The sequence below is a fragment of the Vidua macroura genome, chromosome Z (genome assembly GCF_024509145.1).
Source record: "Vidua macroura isolate BioBank_ID:100142 chromosome Z, ASM2450914v1, whole genome shotgun sequence".
NCBI lineage: Eukaryota > Metazoa > Chordata > Aves > Passeriformes > Viduidae > Vidua > Vidua macroura.
Genome location: NC_071611.1, coordinates 52609440 through 52626359, shown reverse-complemented (window position 1 = coordinate 52626359; position 16920 = coordinate 52609440). Strand labels below are relative to the sequence as shown.

The window sequence follows — 16920 nt, the reverse complement described above, 5'->3', positions numbered from 1 at the left end:
CCGCTGTCCCACCTATGGATCTTGGAGGCAACAGCTTGAGCTGTTACTTTGTTTTTTAGTTATTGCACCCAGGGGATATGGATGTCTGAAACTCTGCTCTGGGAAACCTAGGGTGGAGGTGGTGTGGAAATCTGGTGTTACTGTGTGAGTAGGGGGGTGTAGCTGTGAAGGGGCCTGATCCCAGCTCAGGTGGTGCAAGATTGACTGCCAGAGTAGCTCCTGGTCAAGTAGGGAACTTTTCTTAACATATGGCTCAGTGAATTTACAAACCCACACATCCAGTTTTTACATGGATGTGGCGGACCACCTTTTAACAGCGTGGGGCGGAAAACCTTTTAACAGTGTAACAGCCAGAGCAGAGGCTGTGCCACATGGAGGGATGGCACAACCAGCATCCAGGTCAGGGCTGTTATGAACAGTTTCCAGGTGTTCCCCAGAGACGCAGGCAGGGCTTTCCTAGTTCCCATGGCAACACTAAAAGAAAACTACTAACTCTAGCTAAGTACCGATATTGAAATGCTAATTAGCTAATTGCTCTGTTTGTTTTCTCTAAACTACCTGGCCTCCCACCCCTCCACCTGCCATTCTGGGACTAACATGCAAATAAAAACCCCTTAGGATCATGGGAGTATTTTTAGGAGATAAAAATGAATATAAATCAAAAACTGAACACAATAGAGGAGTCTAGATAAATGCCCTAGCTGAGGAAGAGGGAAACACATCCCCTGACTGGCTTTTAACCATCGCCATCACCTAAGAAGGAACAGACTATATTAGGCTCTGAGAAGCAGGGAGATAGAGACAGAGAGCCCTGGTGCTGCCACCATGGAAGGAGTGGGGACAGCTGTTGTTCTGGACTTCAGCAACAGACTCTGCACACCACGCCTCCTCATCCTCGGGCCACCGGTGTGCCACAAGGAAAGGAGAAAGGACAGCTGCTGCTCGGGACTCCAGTGACCGGCTCTGCCCGCCGCCTTCCTTTCGGCTGCCTGGGAAAGCTACGACCGCGGGGGCGAGCTCTGTGTCGAGCCCCCTGCCCAGCTGATCTTTTTAATAAAGAGCTGAACATTAATAAAGGCATTAGCCCTGTTCATTTCAAGGGCTGGTACCTGAATCTCATCTGGTGGTGTCAGCTGAGTGGCCGGCTTTCTCCCTCTGTCCTGGCTGCTGTAGGTGCTCTGTGGGACCCAAAGGGCAGGAGGATACTGGGAACCTCAAGGGATGGCAAAGTCCCTGACCCGTGTCTGCCGCCCTGAACCTTGCAGCGCTACAGGCTGGGGGAGGAGTGGATAGGAAGCTGCCTGGCAGAAAAGGACCTGGGGTGTTAGTTGACAGATGATGGAACATGAGACAGTAGTGTGCCCAGCTGGCCAAAAAGGACAATGTTGTCTTTGTCTTGGCTTATACCAGCAATAGTGTGGCCAGGAGGACCAGGACAGTGACCATTCCCCTGAACTGGGCACTGGTGAGACCATGCTTTCAGTCCTGCTTTCAGTTCTGAGCAGGAAAGACAGTGGGGTTCTGGAGAGAACCCAGGGAAGGAAAACGTAACTGAGGAAAGGTTTGGAGCCCAAGTCTTCTGAAGAGTGGCTGAGGGAGCTGGGGATGTTTAGCCTGGAGAAAAGGAGGCTCAGGGGAAACCTTATCACTCTCCTCAACTCCTTGAAAGGAGAGTGTGGCCAGGTCAGGGTCGTCCTCTTCTTCCAGGCAGCCAGGGACACAACAAGAGCAAAAGTGCCAGCGGAGGACATTAGGAGAAACTTTTTTCACAGAAGGCGTGATTAAAGTTTGGAATGGGGCTGCCCAGGGAAGTAGTAGAGTCACCGTCCTTGGAGGTGTTTAACGAAGGACTGGACGTAGTGCCATGGTCTAGTTGACATGGTGCTCGGTCACAGGTTGGACTCGATGACCTCAGTGATCGATGCCATGCTCCCGCGCTCCGGGGCGGGCGGTCGAGGCCGCGGCACAGCCCGACCGCGCCCCACAGCGGCAGGACCGCCGCACTGCGCAGCCGCCGCGGAGGCAGGGGCCGGGGAGGGGCGCGGGCCCTTGGTGCGCCTGCGCCGCGCTCCGCTCCGGGGCGGCCCCGCCCGCGGGCGATCCCCGCCCGCCCGCCGGGCTGTGCACGGGGATCCCGCTCCGCAGCCGCGCCGGGGCCGCGCTGAGGGGCGGGGGGCGGCCGCTGGCCGAGGGGAGCGCCCCGAGAGTTCCACCTGGTGCCGCCTGCGGCGGGGCGGGGCGGGGCGGTGACCAGGACATCCCGGCTCCTTCTTCCCCGGAGCAGCGGGGGTGGAGAGAGAGCGGCTGGGGGAGGTCCTCTCCGCCCCCGTCGAAGGAGAGGAAAGGTGGGTGTCGGGGAGGGGCCGGGCTTGGGGTGGGGATATTCCCGAGGGCTGCTCCGCCAGGTACTTGTGGAAGGAGGAAGCTGGCGGCCGTCGGCGACCTGGAGCTGAAGAGCCGGACGCTGCCGCGGAGAATTTTGTGGTACTCAGTGCGTGCGGGTCTCGTTTGCGTTCACTTCCTCTCTCTTTTTCTCCCAGGGCGGCCGGAGTCGCGTTTTCCCCACGGCCGTGGCCAGGGCAGGTTTCCTGCCCCGCGGGGGCCGTGGCCCCGCACCCGGGCCGGGATGCGCCGCTCCGCGGGGCTGGACGCGCTCCCGTCCCTCCGCGGGGCGGAGGTGGCGGCCGCCGCTCGAGGCCTGTGCTTTCCCGGGTTTTAAACTTTATTACGGAGTTACCCCTATTAAGGTGGTAAAAAAATCCTTTGGAGCGCAGGTTTCTTAGCGGTGAGTTTTTGGGTATTTGCGGTTTCACGTGGTAGTTGAAGTTTAGTACCCCGAGTTTGGGGGGTGCTTGTCTGTAGCAGAGAAAACGTGGAGCCGCTGCTATTTGCCTGGTCGCTGGTGCCTGGTGGAAGTGCATATGTGGAAGCGAACTGATTGACATCTATTCTGCGGGATTAATCAATAATCAGAATGGTTATTCATGTAATGCATTTTTATAGACCTTACTGAAAGCCTTAACTATGTAGCAGATTGTTACAGGGGTGAAGTTTCTACAACTTTGTCGTCCTCAGAAGATAAAAATATTTTTAGCAACTCTGAATTACTGTGCTCCCATTGCTGGGATAGTGTGACGGTAGCTGGCTGTTGTATGACTTGAATAAAGTTTCTCAACTTGAAACTAAGTAATAAACCCAAGTTCATTGTGTGTACTGCTAACTTCCCTTTTTGCTTTTTAAGTGAACATTTGATTACTGATATTTTTCCTTTACATATTGATATTTCAAAATCCAAAGTCTGAGTAGCTTGGTGGGAAATTCAACTGTCCTATGAAACTAACCATGCCTAATGTTTATTTTTTTCATTGTAACCATACGCAGAGGTTAAAATAGAAATGTTTACAGGAATCGGCACTTACAACTTCATGCAAAGATGTAGCTGTTACACTAACTTAAACGTGCATCCTGCATCTCGGTAACATGTAAAACCTTTGCTGTTCTTAAAGTCTAGGTATTGTGATACAGAAGTTACAGCTTCTTTTTTCCTTGTGATGCAAAAAAATTCCTGATATCTTTTAACACACTGTGGTAGTAGAAGCATTTATAGGGAGACATGTCTTTATAAAAGACATGCCTTTTATAAATGCTGTGTATGATTAATCAAACAGCAAATAGTCTTAAGAGGTATCTTTTTGAAAAATTGAATTAAAAAATTATACTGAGTAATTCTGCTATGATCAACATTTTTTTCACATTTGCTTTAAAAGTGCATGTTTCAGTATTTCAAGAGAAAATTAAGAAAGTTCTCACTGGAGTGAAATTTTTTTTATTAATTTGTCAAATGTGTTTGTGCAGGAACTTGTAATTTTGTTTTTTTCTTTGTTCTATTTAAGAATACAGTTTTTTTTTTTCCTCCTTAAGTTGTGGAATTGCTGTCTAATGTGGGTGTATGATTCCTACGTTGTCATACAACTAGTACGATGACCTCTTTTCCCAAGTATTTTTTTTTTAATTTTCATAAAGGTTTTATTATTTCAGTTGAGAAAGGAAGGAAGAAGAGTCATATGTCAGTTTGTATACTGCCCTGAAATACTAATAAAGATAAGTTAATGTTGACATTGTTTCTGGTTTGGGTGATGTAGGTAAAATATATGTAGTTCTTAAACTGTACAAATCTAACATTGCAAAGTAGAACTTCCATATTAAACTTTCTTTTGAGACAGTGAAACAAAGACTATAGACAGATTAAAGGTGATTTAGCTGAGTTTTTTTTTAAGAAATTTTCTGAAGTAGAGCCTTGATATGTTTCAGTGAAGATACAGGTGGTTGGTGATAACTGCAAGTTTGGGTATGCTGTGAGATGCTAAGTGCTGCCTGTGACACTACAGGAGGATCTGGGTGATGTGGGAATGTTCTTTTTTTTTGTTAGAAGATACTAAATACCTTCTGAGAAATGTATGCCATTGGTTGATCTCCAAACTGCTAGTTGAAAATGCAAGCTATTGAGATGTTGGTTAAAACTGCCCTAGTAAACCTAAAGTAAAACAATTTTTCATAAGCTGTCTTGTGACTTTTTAATTTCAAGGGCATTTAATAATAAAAAAAAACTGTAAAAGAAGAAAAATTACACTTTCATGCTGCTTTAATACAGAAATGAAATAGAGGCATCAATTTCTTTCTGTGGAATGCTGAGGCTAATTGAGATCCAATCCTTATATTTAATAAGGGTGAGAATATGTAAAAGTAAACGCAGAGAAATAATTTTTATTTGAATCAGAAAATTTCTGTAGAGTGCTGTGAGAGATTAAGTCTTATGGCAAAGAAATTGATTCTTTATTTAACCTTATTATGTTAGCAGGAGTATGTGACTCAAGTTAAACTTATAAAATTCAAAGGAACCAGAGTGGTGTGAACTGTAATTTTTTTGTTGGCTATGAAAAGCAGACCAGATATGTACCTAGACCTATGGTTTATAGTTGAAGTTAGTGGCCTCCTTGTGGGTTAGTAAGAGGGAAGCTCAGAAACACTAAACACAGCAGCGGTATTTTATTTTCAAATAAAATTCAATCATTCTGGTACCAGATTAAATCTTCAGGTAACAAGACTTTGGAATTCTGGAAGATGATGCTCAAGCTTTTAAACCACTTCCTTAATTATTATCCATAGATTTCTGGCTCAGAAGCCTTTTTAAAAAATTTATATTCTACATAGAATTACACAGGTTTTTTTCCTATAGTTGCTTCATAAATACCTGTTTTTAACCCACTTTGAGTTATGTGCTTGTGGAAAACATGTAGTATAGCCTAGTATGAATGAAGTTATCTCTCCATCTGAGCTTGCTGTTCACTCCTAAATGTTGTTTACTACTACTGTCTGATATAATCAGAAATGGAAATAATCTGTCACAATCAGAAACACGAAAATAGCACAATATTAATAAGTCTCCTAGTTTCCCTAGCAGTTGTCAAATTGCTGTTCATTTGATTTAGTCTGTAGTCAAGACAATTAATCTGCTTTGTGTACCCTGTCTGAGGAGATAAGCAGTTGATTTGGGTTCTACAAGAGAGTATTTATCAGGTTTTCTGCTGAACTAATCATGTGTTAAGTGATAAGCACAAGTGTGTGTTTGTCAACTTTCTTTTAGAGAATATCCTGATTAAACAAAATCTTGTGTCAAAACATGAGGATGAGAGTTAGTTATATCATAAAATTACGCCTGCAGCTCTTGTTTTAAGTTGCAGTTCTTAATTCTTTTACACTCATTAACTGTTGCATGTAACAGCACTTTTGCTTTTGGTTTTCCTGCTTTTGACCACTGTATATATTTTGTAATTACAGTTTCATTTGGTGCTGCATATTTTTAATGAAAAACTATATTTAAGAGCCTTTTTTTCCTTCTTCTTTTCTCATTTCAGCATGTGAAAATTGTGCCTATTTCTTCAGGTCTGTGGATGTGAGTTTTACATTGGAGCTAGAAGCAGCATTTTTGACACTCTTTGCAGAGTGGGTAGGTGAAAAAGTATTTTGTCTACTCCTGTTGATACCATTCTTCCCTGCTCTTGCTGTTTTCCTCTTGGCTGAAGTTGTTGAAACTCAGGTCTGCTGCCAAAAGAGCAGCACCATCCTCAACAGTGCATTACTGCACCTCCTTCATAGTGTGGCAACTGCCATATGTGAACTGCATGGTAAAATAAATTATTCTGGTACCATGCTGCCTTGCAGTTGTTAGTCACTGAAGTGAGAGCTGTGAAAACACAAGGGTGAGGAATGACATGACTGCCTTTGCTCGCTCTAGCCATAGATCAGCTTAAACTGATCAGGAAACCACACCCTGAATTTCTTGTGAAAGCCAATGGAATGAATGCTCATATGATTCAATAAACCAACCATTATCTTTGCAATTAATTTCCTTAATCACACTGAACTACTAGTAATTTAACTTGTTGCCATTATTATTCATTAAAAGACATGGTCTATTACAAGGGCATTTAAAGTCAAGGAGAAGATATATTATTCTTTCTGCACAGTGAGTAGTAGAAGCAAAGGAATCAAAATTATGTTTGCATATGTGCTCTCTGTGAAAGTGTGCATACTTCACAGAGCTGCAGAGGTGTATGGTGGGCTCAGTGCTCTCTGTTATGATTTTACGATTTAAATGAGACGGTACTATTTTCATGGAAGATGGAGTGCGTTAGTCACGGGAATAAGGATGATCCAAAACCAGTTCACATATAGGCAGAAATCAAATCTTACCACATCATCTGCTTTGGGTGGGACCAGACTGTATGGCAAAATCAGGGAGTGGTAACCCTTTCCTTGTCTGTAGGTTGCATGGTAGCTACAACTGAAGTGGCACATGAGAAGGATGTGACAAAATTTTAGAGTATTGCTCCAGCTTTTGATCCATCTTACTAGGTGATTCCTAGACTGCACTACTTTGGAAAAGACAAGAAACATTTTTAAGGCAAGAATTCAAGGCACATTTTTGAACATGTCCAGAGTGATAACATACTTCAAGGGCTGCATTTGAATGTGTAAATTATGCTTCAACACTTTTGAGATACAGACTCCCCTGTCTTAAAGATCTTTTCCAATCCAAATGATTCTATGATTCTCTATGTCTTCAGGCTTTTAACCATAGTGTTTTCTAGGCTATAATGCTGTTTGGGAGTCAGCATGAAATGCATGATGGTGCAGTGATCCCAAAGACCACTGAAAATGAGAAGAATATAGCATCTAAGTATTTTATTGACTTGTAGCATTAAGAGGTGATGTAGTTTAATTAATAAATTGCATGTAATCCCTCTTGCTACTTTTAGGCCTTCTTTGTCTTTCTGATTGTACTCCGCTTAATTAGGTTTTTTTTTTTTTTTTTCTTTTCCCATTTCTGTAGGTTTTTTGCTGGTTGACTTCCTCACTTTATTACACGTGATAATTAATTTTCTTACTCTTTTGATTTGTCAATTCATCTGTTTCTATTTTCTAGTGTCTAGTTTGTCTTTCTTGCTCCGTGTATACAGGCAAGCTGTTTGTTCTGGTCTTGTGTTACCAGGAAAACTACTCTAGCTTCACGTCTGGTCCTTCTTCATCTCAGTTATCTGTCCTTTCCCAAAACACTATCAGTGTTGAAGTAATTATTGTGAAGTTATTTAGTGCACAGTATATGACCTTGAATATGGTGGAAACTGTAGTGCAAAACTTAGTTTCTGTGGAGGAAACTTCTTGAACTCAAAAGTAGGTGATATGCTCGTTTTTAATTTGATTTCTGTCAGTGCTAGAAACTTCTTTCTGTGTAATAAAACCTGGTAGAGATACTGAGTTGTCTTAATTGTCATTAGTTTGAAATTCTGTCATAGAAGAGTCTCTTTCTATATAATTTTCTTCTGCTGCGTACAACCCTGTTTGTAAATGTACAACAGTTTTCTAAAGTAAAAAACAAATGTATGGAAGTAAAATTGAGTGCTTTAAAAATGTGAAAGTAACTTGAAAATAACTCTTTATTGATGAATCTTTCCTACAATGCTTTATAACATACTGTCTGTAGTGAAATCAGTTTGCTCATGGTAATTTTTGTCTTGCTGTCACATAAGTTTCAACTGTATGTGTGTATATTTATATGTATGTACAGTAATGCAACTTCTATGTATTTGAAAAAGTCACTCTGTCTATACTGGTGCTCTGCAGCATCTGCTCTATATAGCTTGTTTTTGGTGTATAATGGTTGCTCTCTGTAGGGCTGAGGATTGGACAATAAATGCAGTCTTTGGTGTAGAATCCTGAAGTAACAACATTATAATTCATTAGAATTTTTTTTTATTTTTGTGAACTTTATTTTGGACACATAGGATTCAGCTATTTTGTATACAAAATTGGTATTTTTAGTGAATGTGTGTAACAAGTGTAGCCTACCATGTTGTGAAGGGTGTTATACTCTCTCAGAGGAGCTATTTATCATGGTACTGGTTGCTGTTTCAGTGTGTACCTTTAAATGTAAGGAGAACAGCTCAGAACAGACACACAAAGCAGTGTTTCAGCAGGATCCAGGGTTCTCAAAGCATTCAATCCAAAGACTAGATTTGAACTGTCCTAGACTGGAAAGTGTTAGTCATTCAAATTTCAACCAAACGGTCAAATTTAAAACTGTAGACTTTCCAAAGGTGAAGTTGTTTTATAACCAGTCTTTTATAAAGCACAGAGTATTAATAGGGTGCGTGGATTTAATTATTGATAAAATTCATGAGTTGTATTTGCTTCATAGGTTTTCTTCTCAAAATCATGTTTCTTGTGTAGCTGGTTGTATGTTTTACTGTTAAATCACTTCACAGTATACTTTAATCAGGGAAAAATAATTTTTTTACCAACTAACTTGTGTGTTCCATTGAGAGGTAGAAGAAATGAAGACTGTTAGAGGATATATCACTGTGAAGTAAAACTGAAGGGAAAAGTTCATGTTGTGTGACTGGTGTAATATTTAGGTGAAGGAATGAGCAAGGAGAAGAACTTGGCCTTGTCCATGTATACTGAAAATATGAAACATTGATTTCAACAAAAGATGCATGTTTTCTGGGTATGGTGGAGATGTAAACAAAAATAGGGGTTTGTCGATGCTGTGCTATCTCCTGCATCTGCCAACAGGCTTGAGATTATGACTTTCCTCTCATTTGTGCAACTAGTGTATTAATACAGAAGTTTTCTTTTAAAGTATGATCCTTACAGGGACTAGTTTATTACTAATTTTTTCCAAAAGATGAAGTGAAGGTGGGCCCAAAAGCACAGACCACTGCATGAGAAAGTTTCTTAGAGTAAGAAACTTTGCTAAGGAAGCAGAGAGGAAACCAAATACACATGAGATAGAAAGGACAAGAACTGTGGGGTTCATAGTTGTGACTGTGTTTTCTTTGCATACAACACTCCTAGAAAGCATTAAGGAGTAATTAAAAATTCAACTTGTGAAAAGAAATATTGAATCTGTTGTTGATCTTGAGCATGTGCTAGAACACATATTCAACTCATAATTTGTGATATGCATCATCAAACAGACTTTTATTTCTTTCCAACCTCTTTAAGTGTGCAATTCTTAGAGCTTTTAGTCTTAGATTTAAATGAGTGTTTGTGCATATGAATTTTCCTTAAAAAAAAAAAGTAAAATTTTTTCTCTTTTGGATGAAATCTTTAATTGTGAAGCAAAAAATTCAATAGTCAAAAACCATACAGTCAAGAATTTGTGTCTTTAGAGTGTCACAGTTAAGTTGAGACTGGAAAGATCATTTTTCAAACAATTTGTTGGGTTCTGAAAATTTGTAAGTTAAAGTAGTTGCATGCTTTTGAGTTAAATGATTGATCAGTTAAGAGTCAAATATTTTTGGTATCTTCCTATGAATCTGTGATGGTTTTTGGATACATGGGATGTGAGTTTCCTTCCCCCCATCAATATTATTTTCTTAAACTAAGCTGTGTATATTTACTTCTGCAAAACAATAGTAATCAAGTAACAAAAGTAGATGTCTTTTATGCTGCAAGGTAGAGCTGCTGCTAAACACAGTATCCTGGAATCTTTCTGTTTTCAGAAGGAGCTAGAGTTAAAAATGAATGCTAAAGGGGATGCTGCAGGTAGCAGTTTTGCAGAAATTTTGATTGCTTTTATTTTCTTTCTCTTTCTTCATGCTGTGCAAGTTAAACTATTTCCTTTGCAAGAGGAAATAAAAGAATCCAGAGTTCATCACATTTTTACTTTTATCACAGTGGGTTTTTTTTCTTCCTTTAAGCTATTTACCATCACCTTTGCGTAATTTGGTAACACCTTTCGATCTTTTTTTCAATTTTTTTAATATATGTCATTAGATAGCATAAGTGTTGTTACAGATCTGTTAGCAGTTAATTTAAATGGAAGAATATAGCCTTTCTTTTATAGCCTTTCATAAAAATGGATTTTTTTTTTGAAACCCCTCCTGGGTTTTGCTGCTACCATGTTGTTTGGCATTGGTGTCATGGTTTCTTTCAGCTCTTCTTCTTTCTTGATTTTAACCTTTAATAATAAATTAGAAACCAGATTGTCAAGTTATGGTACTTTATAAGGCTATGTAAATTTTCTTCTGGCCAAATTCAAGAGCTTATTGGTGGTTTATTTGGGATCCTGGATATTTATGGCATGACTTGTGCATAGTGAAGTATAAAATGATGCAAAACCATACACAGTGTGGCATTGTATACATACATTTGTGACTTGAAGTGTAAAACCTTTAAATTTAAAGCTTAGTATCTTCATCTTTACATCTGTACACTTCATTCATTATGGTGTTTATTTGTAGATATGTTCCCATATTCACTTGCTTATTAAGAATTAGAATGAAGACTTTTAGTAAGGATTGTGTTGAGTGTTCTATTGATAATTTGAAAAAAAATATATGTGAAAGGAGTGTATTGCAGTAACTTAAGTAAATTTTCTTTGCAAAAAACCTGTGTTAACTCTTAAGGAAAACTTCACATATTTAAAGCTTAAGCTAGTTAGGAAGCATAGACATCAGTCTTTGTTTTCAGTAAAGTTTGTACTTATCCTGTCAGAAAACAATATTATTGGAAATTTTAAATGAGTGATGATATCACAAAGAACAGCAGTCATCCTTGACAGTTTCAAAGAAAGCTTTGCCTCTGTATCATGATGCCTGCTAGATTTCTGGAATATTCAGTATGGTATATGGCTTATTGTTCTTTTGGATGAGTTTAAGGCTTTTACACTAAGTAGAGGTATTTCTGACTTTTAGAATAAAAATACGTATTTTGTATTAATTAAAAAACTAAACTTGTTGCTTTTAATTTTACAGCTCTTGATAATCACACGCTCAAGGTTGCTTTTGCATATTTTGCATCTTCAAGAGGAAAATGTTATTGCCTTATGTTCTTGCCCTGTATCTAGCATAAATGCAAAGTGCATAATATTTTTCTCTTAACATTTTAATTACTGTTACATAACTCTTTGAAGGTGTCCTGTACCTTGTTACCAGTACAGGAGTGAGCTTCAGTAGTTGACAAAACAGGCAGTGGAGCAAGCTGTGTTGCTGGCAGAGCCAATGAGCATTCAGGCCTACAGAAGAGTAGGCGTCAGTGCTAAGACAGTGTTTCTACGGTGACTGGTGATCAGTAGCTTGAGCCTGTGTTTGGGGAGGGAGTCTTTATAGCAGAGTAAAAGAGGCTTGCTTATTTGTGATCATTGCCTATAATTTATTTCTTCTTCAGCTTACTGAATTGGTAGGCTTTATCTATGTATGGTCAGTTTATTTTTAGTACAAATACATGGTTTTGAAATTTCCTGTAGTTTGGCTCCACTTTCTTTGAAATCTTTATTTTGGCACCAACAGCATTGTACTTCATATTAAATCCCCATTTTGGAAGTAGGAGCTGCATCTCCTTTGCAAACATGAAAGAGGAAGAAAGAGTAAATAAGTATAGTAATTATCTAAAGACATGCTGCAGAAATAGAAGATAAAGGAAATTTTTATTCTTCTCATGACCCTTAGCTTTTGTTTTCACAGTCAGATTCTATAAAAATTAATAAAGTATGCAGTAGAATGGTTAGTTCAAATATAATTATGGTTTATCACTGGTATAGCTTTAAATTGTCATGTTTTGAAATTTACCTTTTTTGGACAAATTTCAAGTAATTAATTTGTTCTGCCATGTAGAATCTTGTACAAAAATGTACAGTTTAAATTTACATGCATGGAGAGAGGTCCTTATTGAAAGAATTATTTTCCATTAAAATTGCCCATGCTCTTTTTTCATAATGATGATCATATTCCTTCCTTATTGTTGACATAAAAATAATAGCATAGAAAGATGACTAGCTAAATTCTAGGAAAACCATAAATACAAATATAAGTTTCTCTGCAATTATCCCATTTTAATTAATTGAACTGTACTGAAGAATTTGTGGCTTCTAGAAAATGAGGGGGGGAAAAATACAGCAGCTGAACACTAAGGGGAAGGTAATAAGGGAGTTATTTCAAGCTTTTTTAGAAATGAAAAGATTGTTTATAAAATTCTGTAATTCCAGAAGTAATGCTAAATAGAAACCTGCCATAGTTTTAACACGTGGACATGTTCTAAAGAAGGATTTTGCAGTACTATTCTTACCCTTGTGTTTCCAACTATATGTGACTCACAAAGATTTTAGGAACTTAGCCTTGCTGACTTTCAGATGTTTATGTTTTTTGCTATGAATGCAGTGGGTTTTATCCTGTAATTGCAGAATCATTAGCATAAATTATTATCAGAATTTTAAAAATCATAGAACAGCTGAAGTAATTTCAGGACAGGTGCCTGTTGCTGTAGTCAGTTGTGTAATATGCCTTATTTAGTCAGGGAAATTGATCTGGTAGGTACAGAAGAATACTTTCTTTCATTAACCTATCATTGAATGCCACACTTTGTGGTGGCCTCTTACTGAACTGTTTACTTGGCACTATAGATTACCTGTTTTTAAAAAAATTTCCAAGATCAAACTGAGCTTTCTAAGCAACTGGTTTCTAGTTCTTACTCAATAATACAAGGAAAGAATAAACTTAATCTAGCTGTAGCTGTTCTGTTGCTCTTGCCTTACCTGTTGCCAAGTAATAATCCTCAAAAAATGTAAAAATGCTGCCTTGAAGTAGGAGAGGTGGAAAGTCTAATGGTGTAAAAAAAAAAAAGTCTTAAGATGTTTGGAGATGATTAATGTGTTTGGAATGATGGAATAGAGGAGGATGTTGCAGCCTTGGTTTGGTAGCTGTCCTTGTTTTGAACTATTCCATTTACCTTGTTTACCACAGTATGAAAGAAGGAATATTTCTCATGTAATTGGTACAGTCCTGGCACTCAGAAGGCAGGTGCCGCTTTCTGTGAGTTAGGCTTTGTGCTGGAAGAAGTGTATATCGGGGAAGAGTTAGGCAGCATGGTTATTTGTCCTACCTGCCTGTTCACTTTCACTGTGTGGCCTCATGGAGAACTGGTGCAAGTAGCTTGCTGAGGCTAAGCAGCTGTCTTAGCCCACATAGTTGTGCTTTGAAAACTGAAATGGATGTGATGGCACAAGGGCAGTGTGAGCTCCTGTCTCTGCTTAAAGAAGTGCTTGTCAAGTGTCTATGAACTGTGGACAAGGAAGGATGTCAAGGCAGCTTTATAAGCAGGATTTGGCTGTTCTTTTGACTGTTTTTCAGCTGGACTTAAATAGTGGATAACTAAGAAGTAACCAGTATACAGAGAGATTAAGGGCATGGTAGGACTCTCTAGCCTCTGTAGAAAGATTCAATTGGAATCCTGTAAGATATTATCAAGGGCACACTACCCTATTGTGTGGCCTTTTTCAGTGCTAAAGACCTTGCAAACCCAGAGCAGCCTGTAACAGGTCTTTGTCACCACATTAAATGCTTCATGTTACAAAGTATTTTAAAAATATCTCTTTCACTTCTATGTGGGAAAGAAAGATTGGACAAACGGTCTTTACAGACTGAAGTTTTGAAATTCCTTTGTGTATTCTATATGAGCAGAGTTGTGAAAACACTGAAGAAGTAAATGTCTTTTTCATTAATCCAGAGTATCTCAAACATATACATTTTCTACTTCAACTTGCACAACTGCCATGGTGTCAATTTATCTTTGCAATTTTCTAGAACGTTTTTACATTTGGTTTATTTTTGCTTTCAGTCAGTGACTGAGAAGGCTTATCATTTATAAGCTGGCTAAATAAGGAGATGATGAAAAGCATCTTTTTAGTATTCTTATACTTGAGAAATACCTTGGTTAGCCACCTGCAAAAACAGTGGAATTCTTAGCAGTTTTCATATACTACATCCTTCTAAGGGGCATACTAATGCTATAGTTAATAAATGTGCTATAATTGGGTGGGTATGTAACTTGGTATTGATGCTAAAAGTTAAAAATTGGAGTAGTGTTTCAGTGGAGCATTCAGACAATAACAAAAAGTATAACCAAAATAATCAAGTAAGATTCTAAATTCTTCTGTGAGAAACTAAGTTTTGTATTCAGGCTCTAGAGTTAGCAAGCCTAGGCCAGGGCAATTATTTTACAGTGTCTTGATTTAATGTTTAATTGTTTTGTTTTTTAATGCAAACATAGTTAAAAGTATGTACATTTAAAAATACTCCTTACATCAGGTTACATACGAAGACAGTTATATATTTGAAATTATGATGGTTCCCTGTATTGTAAGAAGCCCAAAGCTTTGTTGATTTTTTTATAAAACAGTTACTTAGGTGATGAGCTTGGGGTTTAAAGAGTTCCTTTGTGTTTTGGCTGCTGTATTGGGTTAACGGTTGTCAGTGTAACAGCAAAATCTAGGGAACTGTCTTAGGATATAGTGACTGAATGATGTGTCAGTTTTAAGTACCAGCACATATCATGGATGAAGGTTGTAATTTTGGTATATTTTTCTCCTGTTGAAGCTGGTTTAGTCCACCATCCTGGAGTAGCAGTTCATTGTGTGCTGCAGTGAGCTACAGCTTCAGTTTTACAGATACAGGCCAGTTGCACAGAGAGTTGTAAAACAGGTCACTGCAGCCATCTACATTGTGTTTCTTTTTGTGTGTGTTAAAAATGGAAGAGGTTGAAAAATATTTTCCTCTGAAAATGTCTGAAGTGTTTTTTTTTAATACCAGTGTATATAAAATTAAATATTAAATTGTAAGAATACATGTTGGACATGGTAATGCACCACGTTTTTTTCACAGCCTCCTGGAAATATGCTGAGGTTTCTTCTGTTGAATAAATGCTAAATTAAAAAACAAATTAAAGCCTCCACAACAGGAGTTGTGTCAATAACAGTTTTTCTTCCTGCCCTCCAGTAAATAAAGGGAAGGTTTGGTGTAGCAAAGGACTATCATTAATACTTTCTACTACTTTCTACTGCACATGCAGCTTTTGTTTAATTAGTATGATATGCATTTTACAATTGAAATATGCTCTTTAGATGTGCAGTACCTGAGTGCTGGTATACTTAATGTAGTGCGAATAGGTGAAAATTAATATCAGTACTGCATGTTAGTTACATTCTAGTATCTGTGCAAGTGCAGTGTGATATGCATGACATCTAGTAACCATTTAATTGACGTTTCTTTAAAATATAATGTTTATATTTTTTAGTTCTCTTAATGTAAAAATGATTTTGTTGTTTGTCACAATTAGATGTTGTATTTAAATATACTGTTAAGATGCAGTTTCATGGTTAAAAATAAGTCTCTGCTGTTGCTGGAGAGGAATGAACACACTCATGTTTTCTTCTATCCACACTATCACCTATGCTCCTTCACCAGCAGCTAAATTTGGCTGAAAAGGTTTTTAAGCACCCTAGCCTAGTTGTGTCTGTTGCGAATGACTTTCCCACACTAGGGAAGCAGCAGGAATGCATGATTAACGAAGATGAGGAGAACCTAATTGCTCCTTTTAGCACAGACCCCATATAAGCCAGTACTCTGAGCAGTGTTTTTGCAGCTGATGCAAGCCAACATGATAGCTTATCCTTACCTCTTTCTTTGCAGTGGATCCTGCCACTTCTCTACGTCTCTTTCAGCTGAATAACTAATCTAGCTCAGCTTAGAATGCTGGTAGGCTGGAGAATTGATTAATCTCATAGGAAAACTCTTGGGCACTCGACTTGATGCAAAATAAACAGTTCATGTGCATGTGGGAATATTGCACCAAGGACAATGGGAAGTTCTCTTCCCATTGTGAAGTAGTGATGATCTCATTGTGATGAGAAGCTGTTTGGATTAACTTATTCCATCTTGTAGAATCATTCCCTTGATCTCTATTTTTCATTAAAATGCTTTTATGGAAGAGAGTGGTGAAAGTTTCAGGAAATGTAACTGCCTTTCAGAGGTGTTGTGGTACCTTGTTTCTTGTTGGTGTTTTGAAGCTGATGCTTGGCTGGGATATTACAGCAGTCTTAATGAGTAAATGGGCATAACTGGAGCTAGATGCTGATTTTAGAATGAAAGACCTGTAGTACTCAAACTCTTTTTTCTGTCAGTAGTTCGAGCCTCAAATTGTTAACATTCTTAAAGCAAATACTTTGATCTTTGTCCTAAGAATTTGATGATAAGTCATATGTATTTTTAAAAAAATGTACTGAAACCAATTTGTTTTTTTTTTTTTAATGTGCCATGGGTGTGTTTAAATATGTCACAAATTAGTTTTGCTTACGGTGCCCTGTGTCCTGTTGCAAATGCAGACTTTACCTGTGTGGCTGTGCATTTGTGGAAGTAATGTTGTATTGCAGACACAAAGCCTACAGCCAGCTCATTTCTTTTCTTAAGCATTTATTATTCTTGGTATTTTAAAAAGTGAACTGTAGTGGGATAGATTTAAATATGAAGTGTAACACAACTGAATTTGCTGATTTATTGAGACATGGGAAAAAGTTAGGTTGTT

The 16920-nt window shown here is 38.6% G+C and overlaps 1 protein-coding gene and 1 long non-coding RNA gene across 9 annotated transcripts in view; one reads left to right on the top strand and one right to left on the bottom strand.

Moving 5' to 3' along the window:
* Positions 1–2168: 2168 nt before the first annotated feature.
* PTBP3 (polypyrimidine tract binding protein 3) overlaps positions 2169–16920 on the top strand; it is a 38168-nt gene continuing 23416 nt past the window's right edge. For 3 of the 7 annotated variants that reach the window (XM_054003693.1, XM_054003694.1, XM_054003689.1), the window contains exons 1-2: positions 2169–2345; positions 5916–6007. The gene's annotated coding sequence lies outside the window, so the exon portion shown is untranslated. Of the gene's footprint in view, positions 2346–2427; positions 2492–5915; positions 6008–16284; positions 16369–16920 lie in introns of those variants that run through there. The other 4 variants (XM_054003696.1, XM_054003691.1, XM_054003690.1 and 1 more) reach the window with 4 other exon arrangements.
* On the bottom strand, positions 11752–16154 carry LOC128822115 (uncharacterized). 2 transcript variants are annotated; one of them, XR_008441359.1, is made up of 4 exons: positions 16015–16154; positions 13097–13162; positions 12631–12733; positions 11752–11904 (listed from the first exon to the last, which is right to left on the bottom strand). It is a non-coding gene; the product is annotated as an uncharacterized LOC128822115 (long non-coding RNA). The 2 variants fall into 2 exon arrangements; XR_008441360.1 differs by lacking the exons at positions 12631–12733; positions 13097–13162.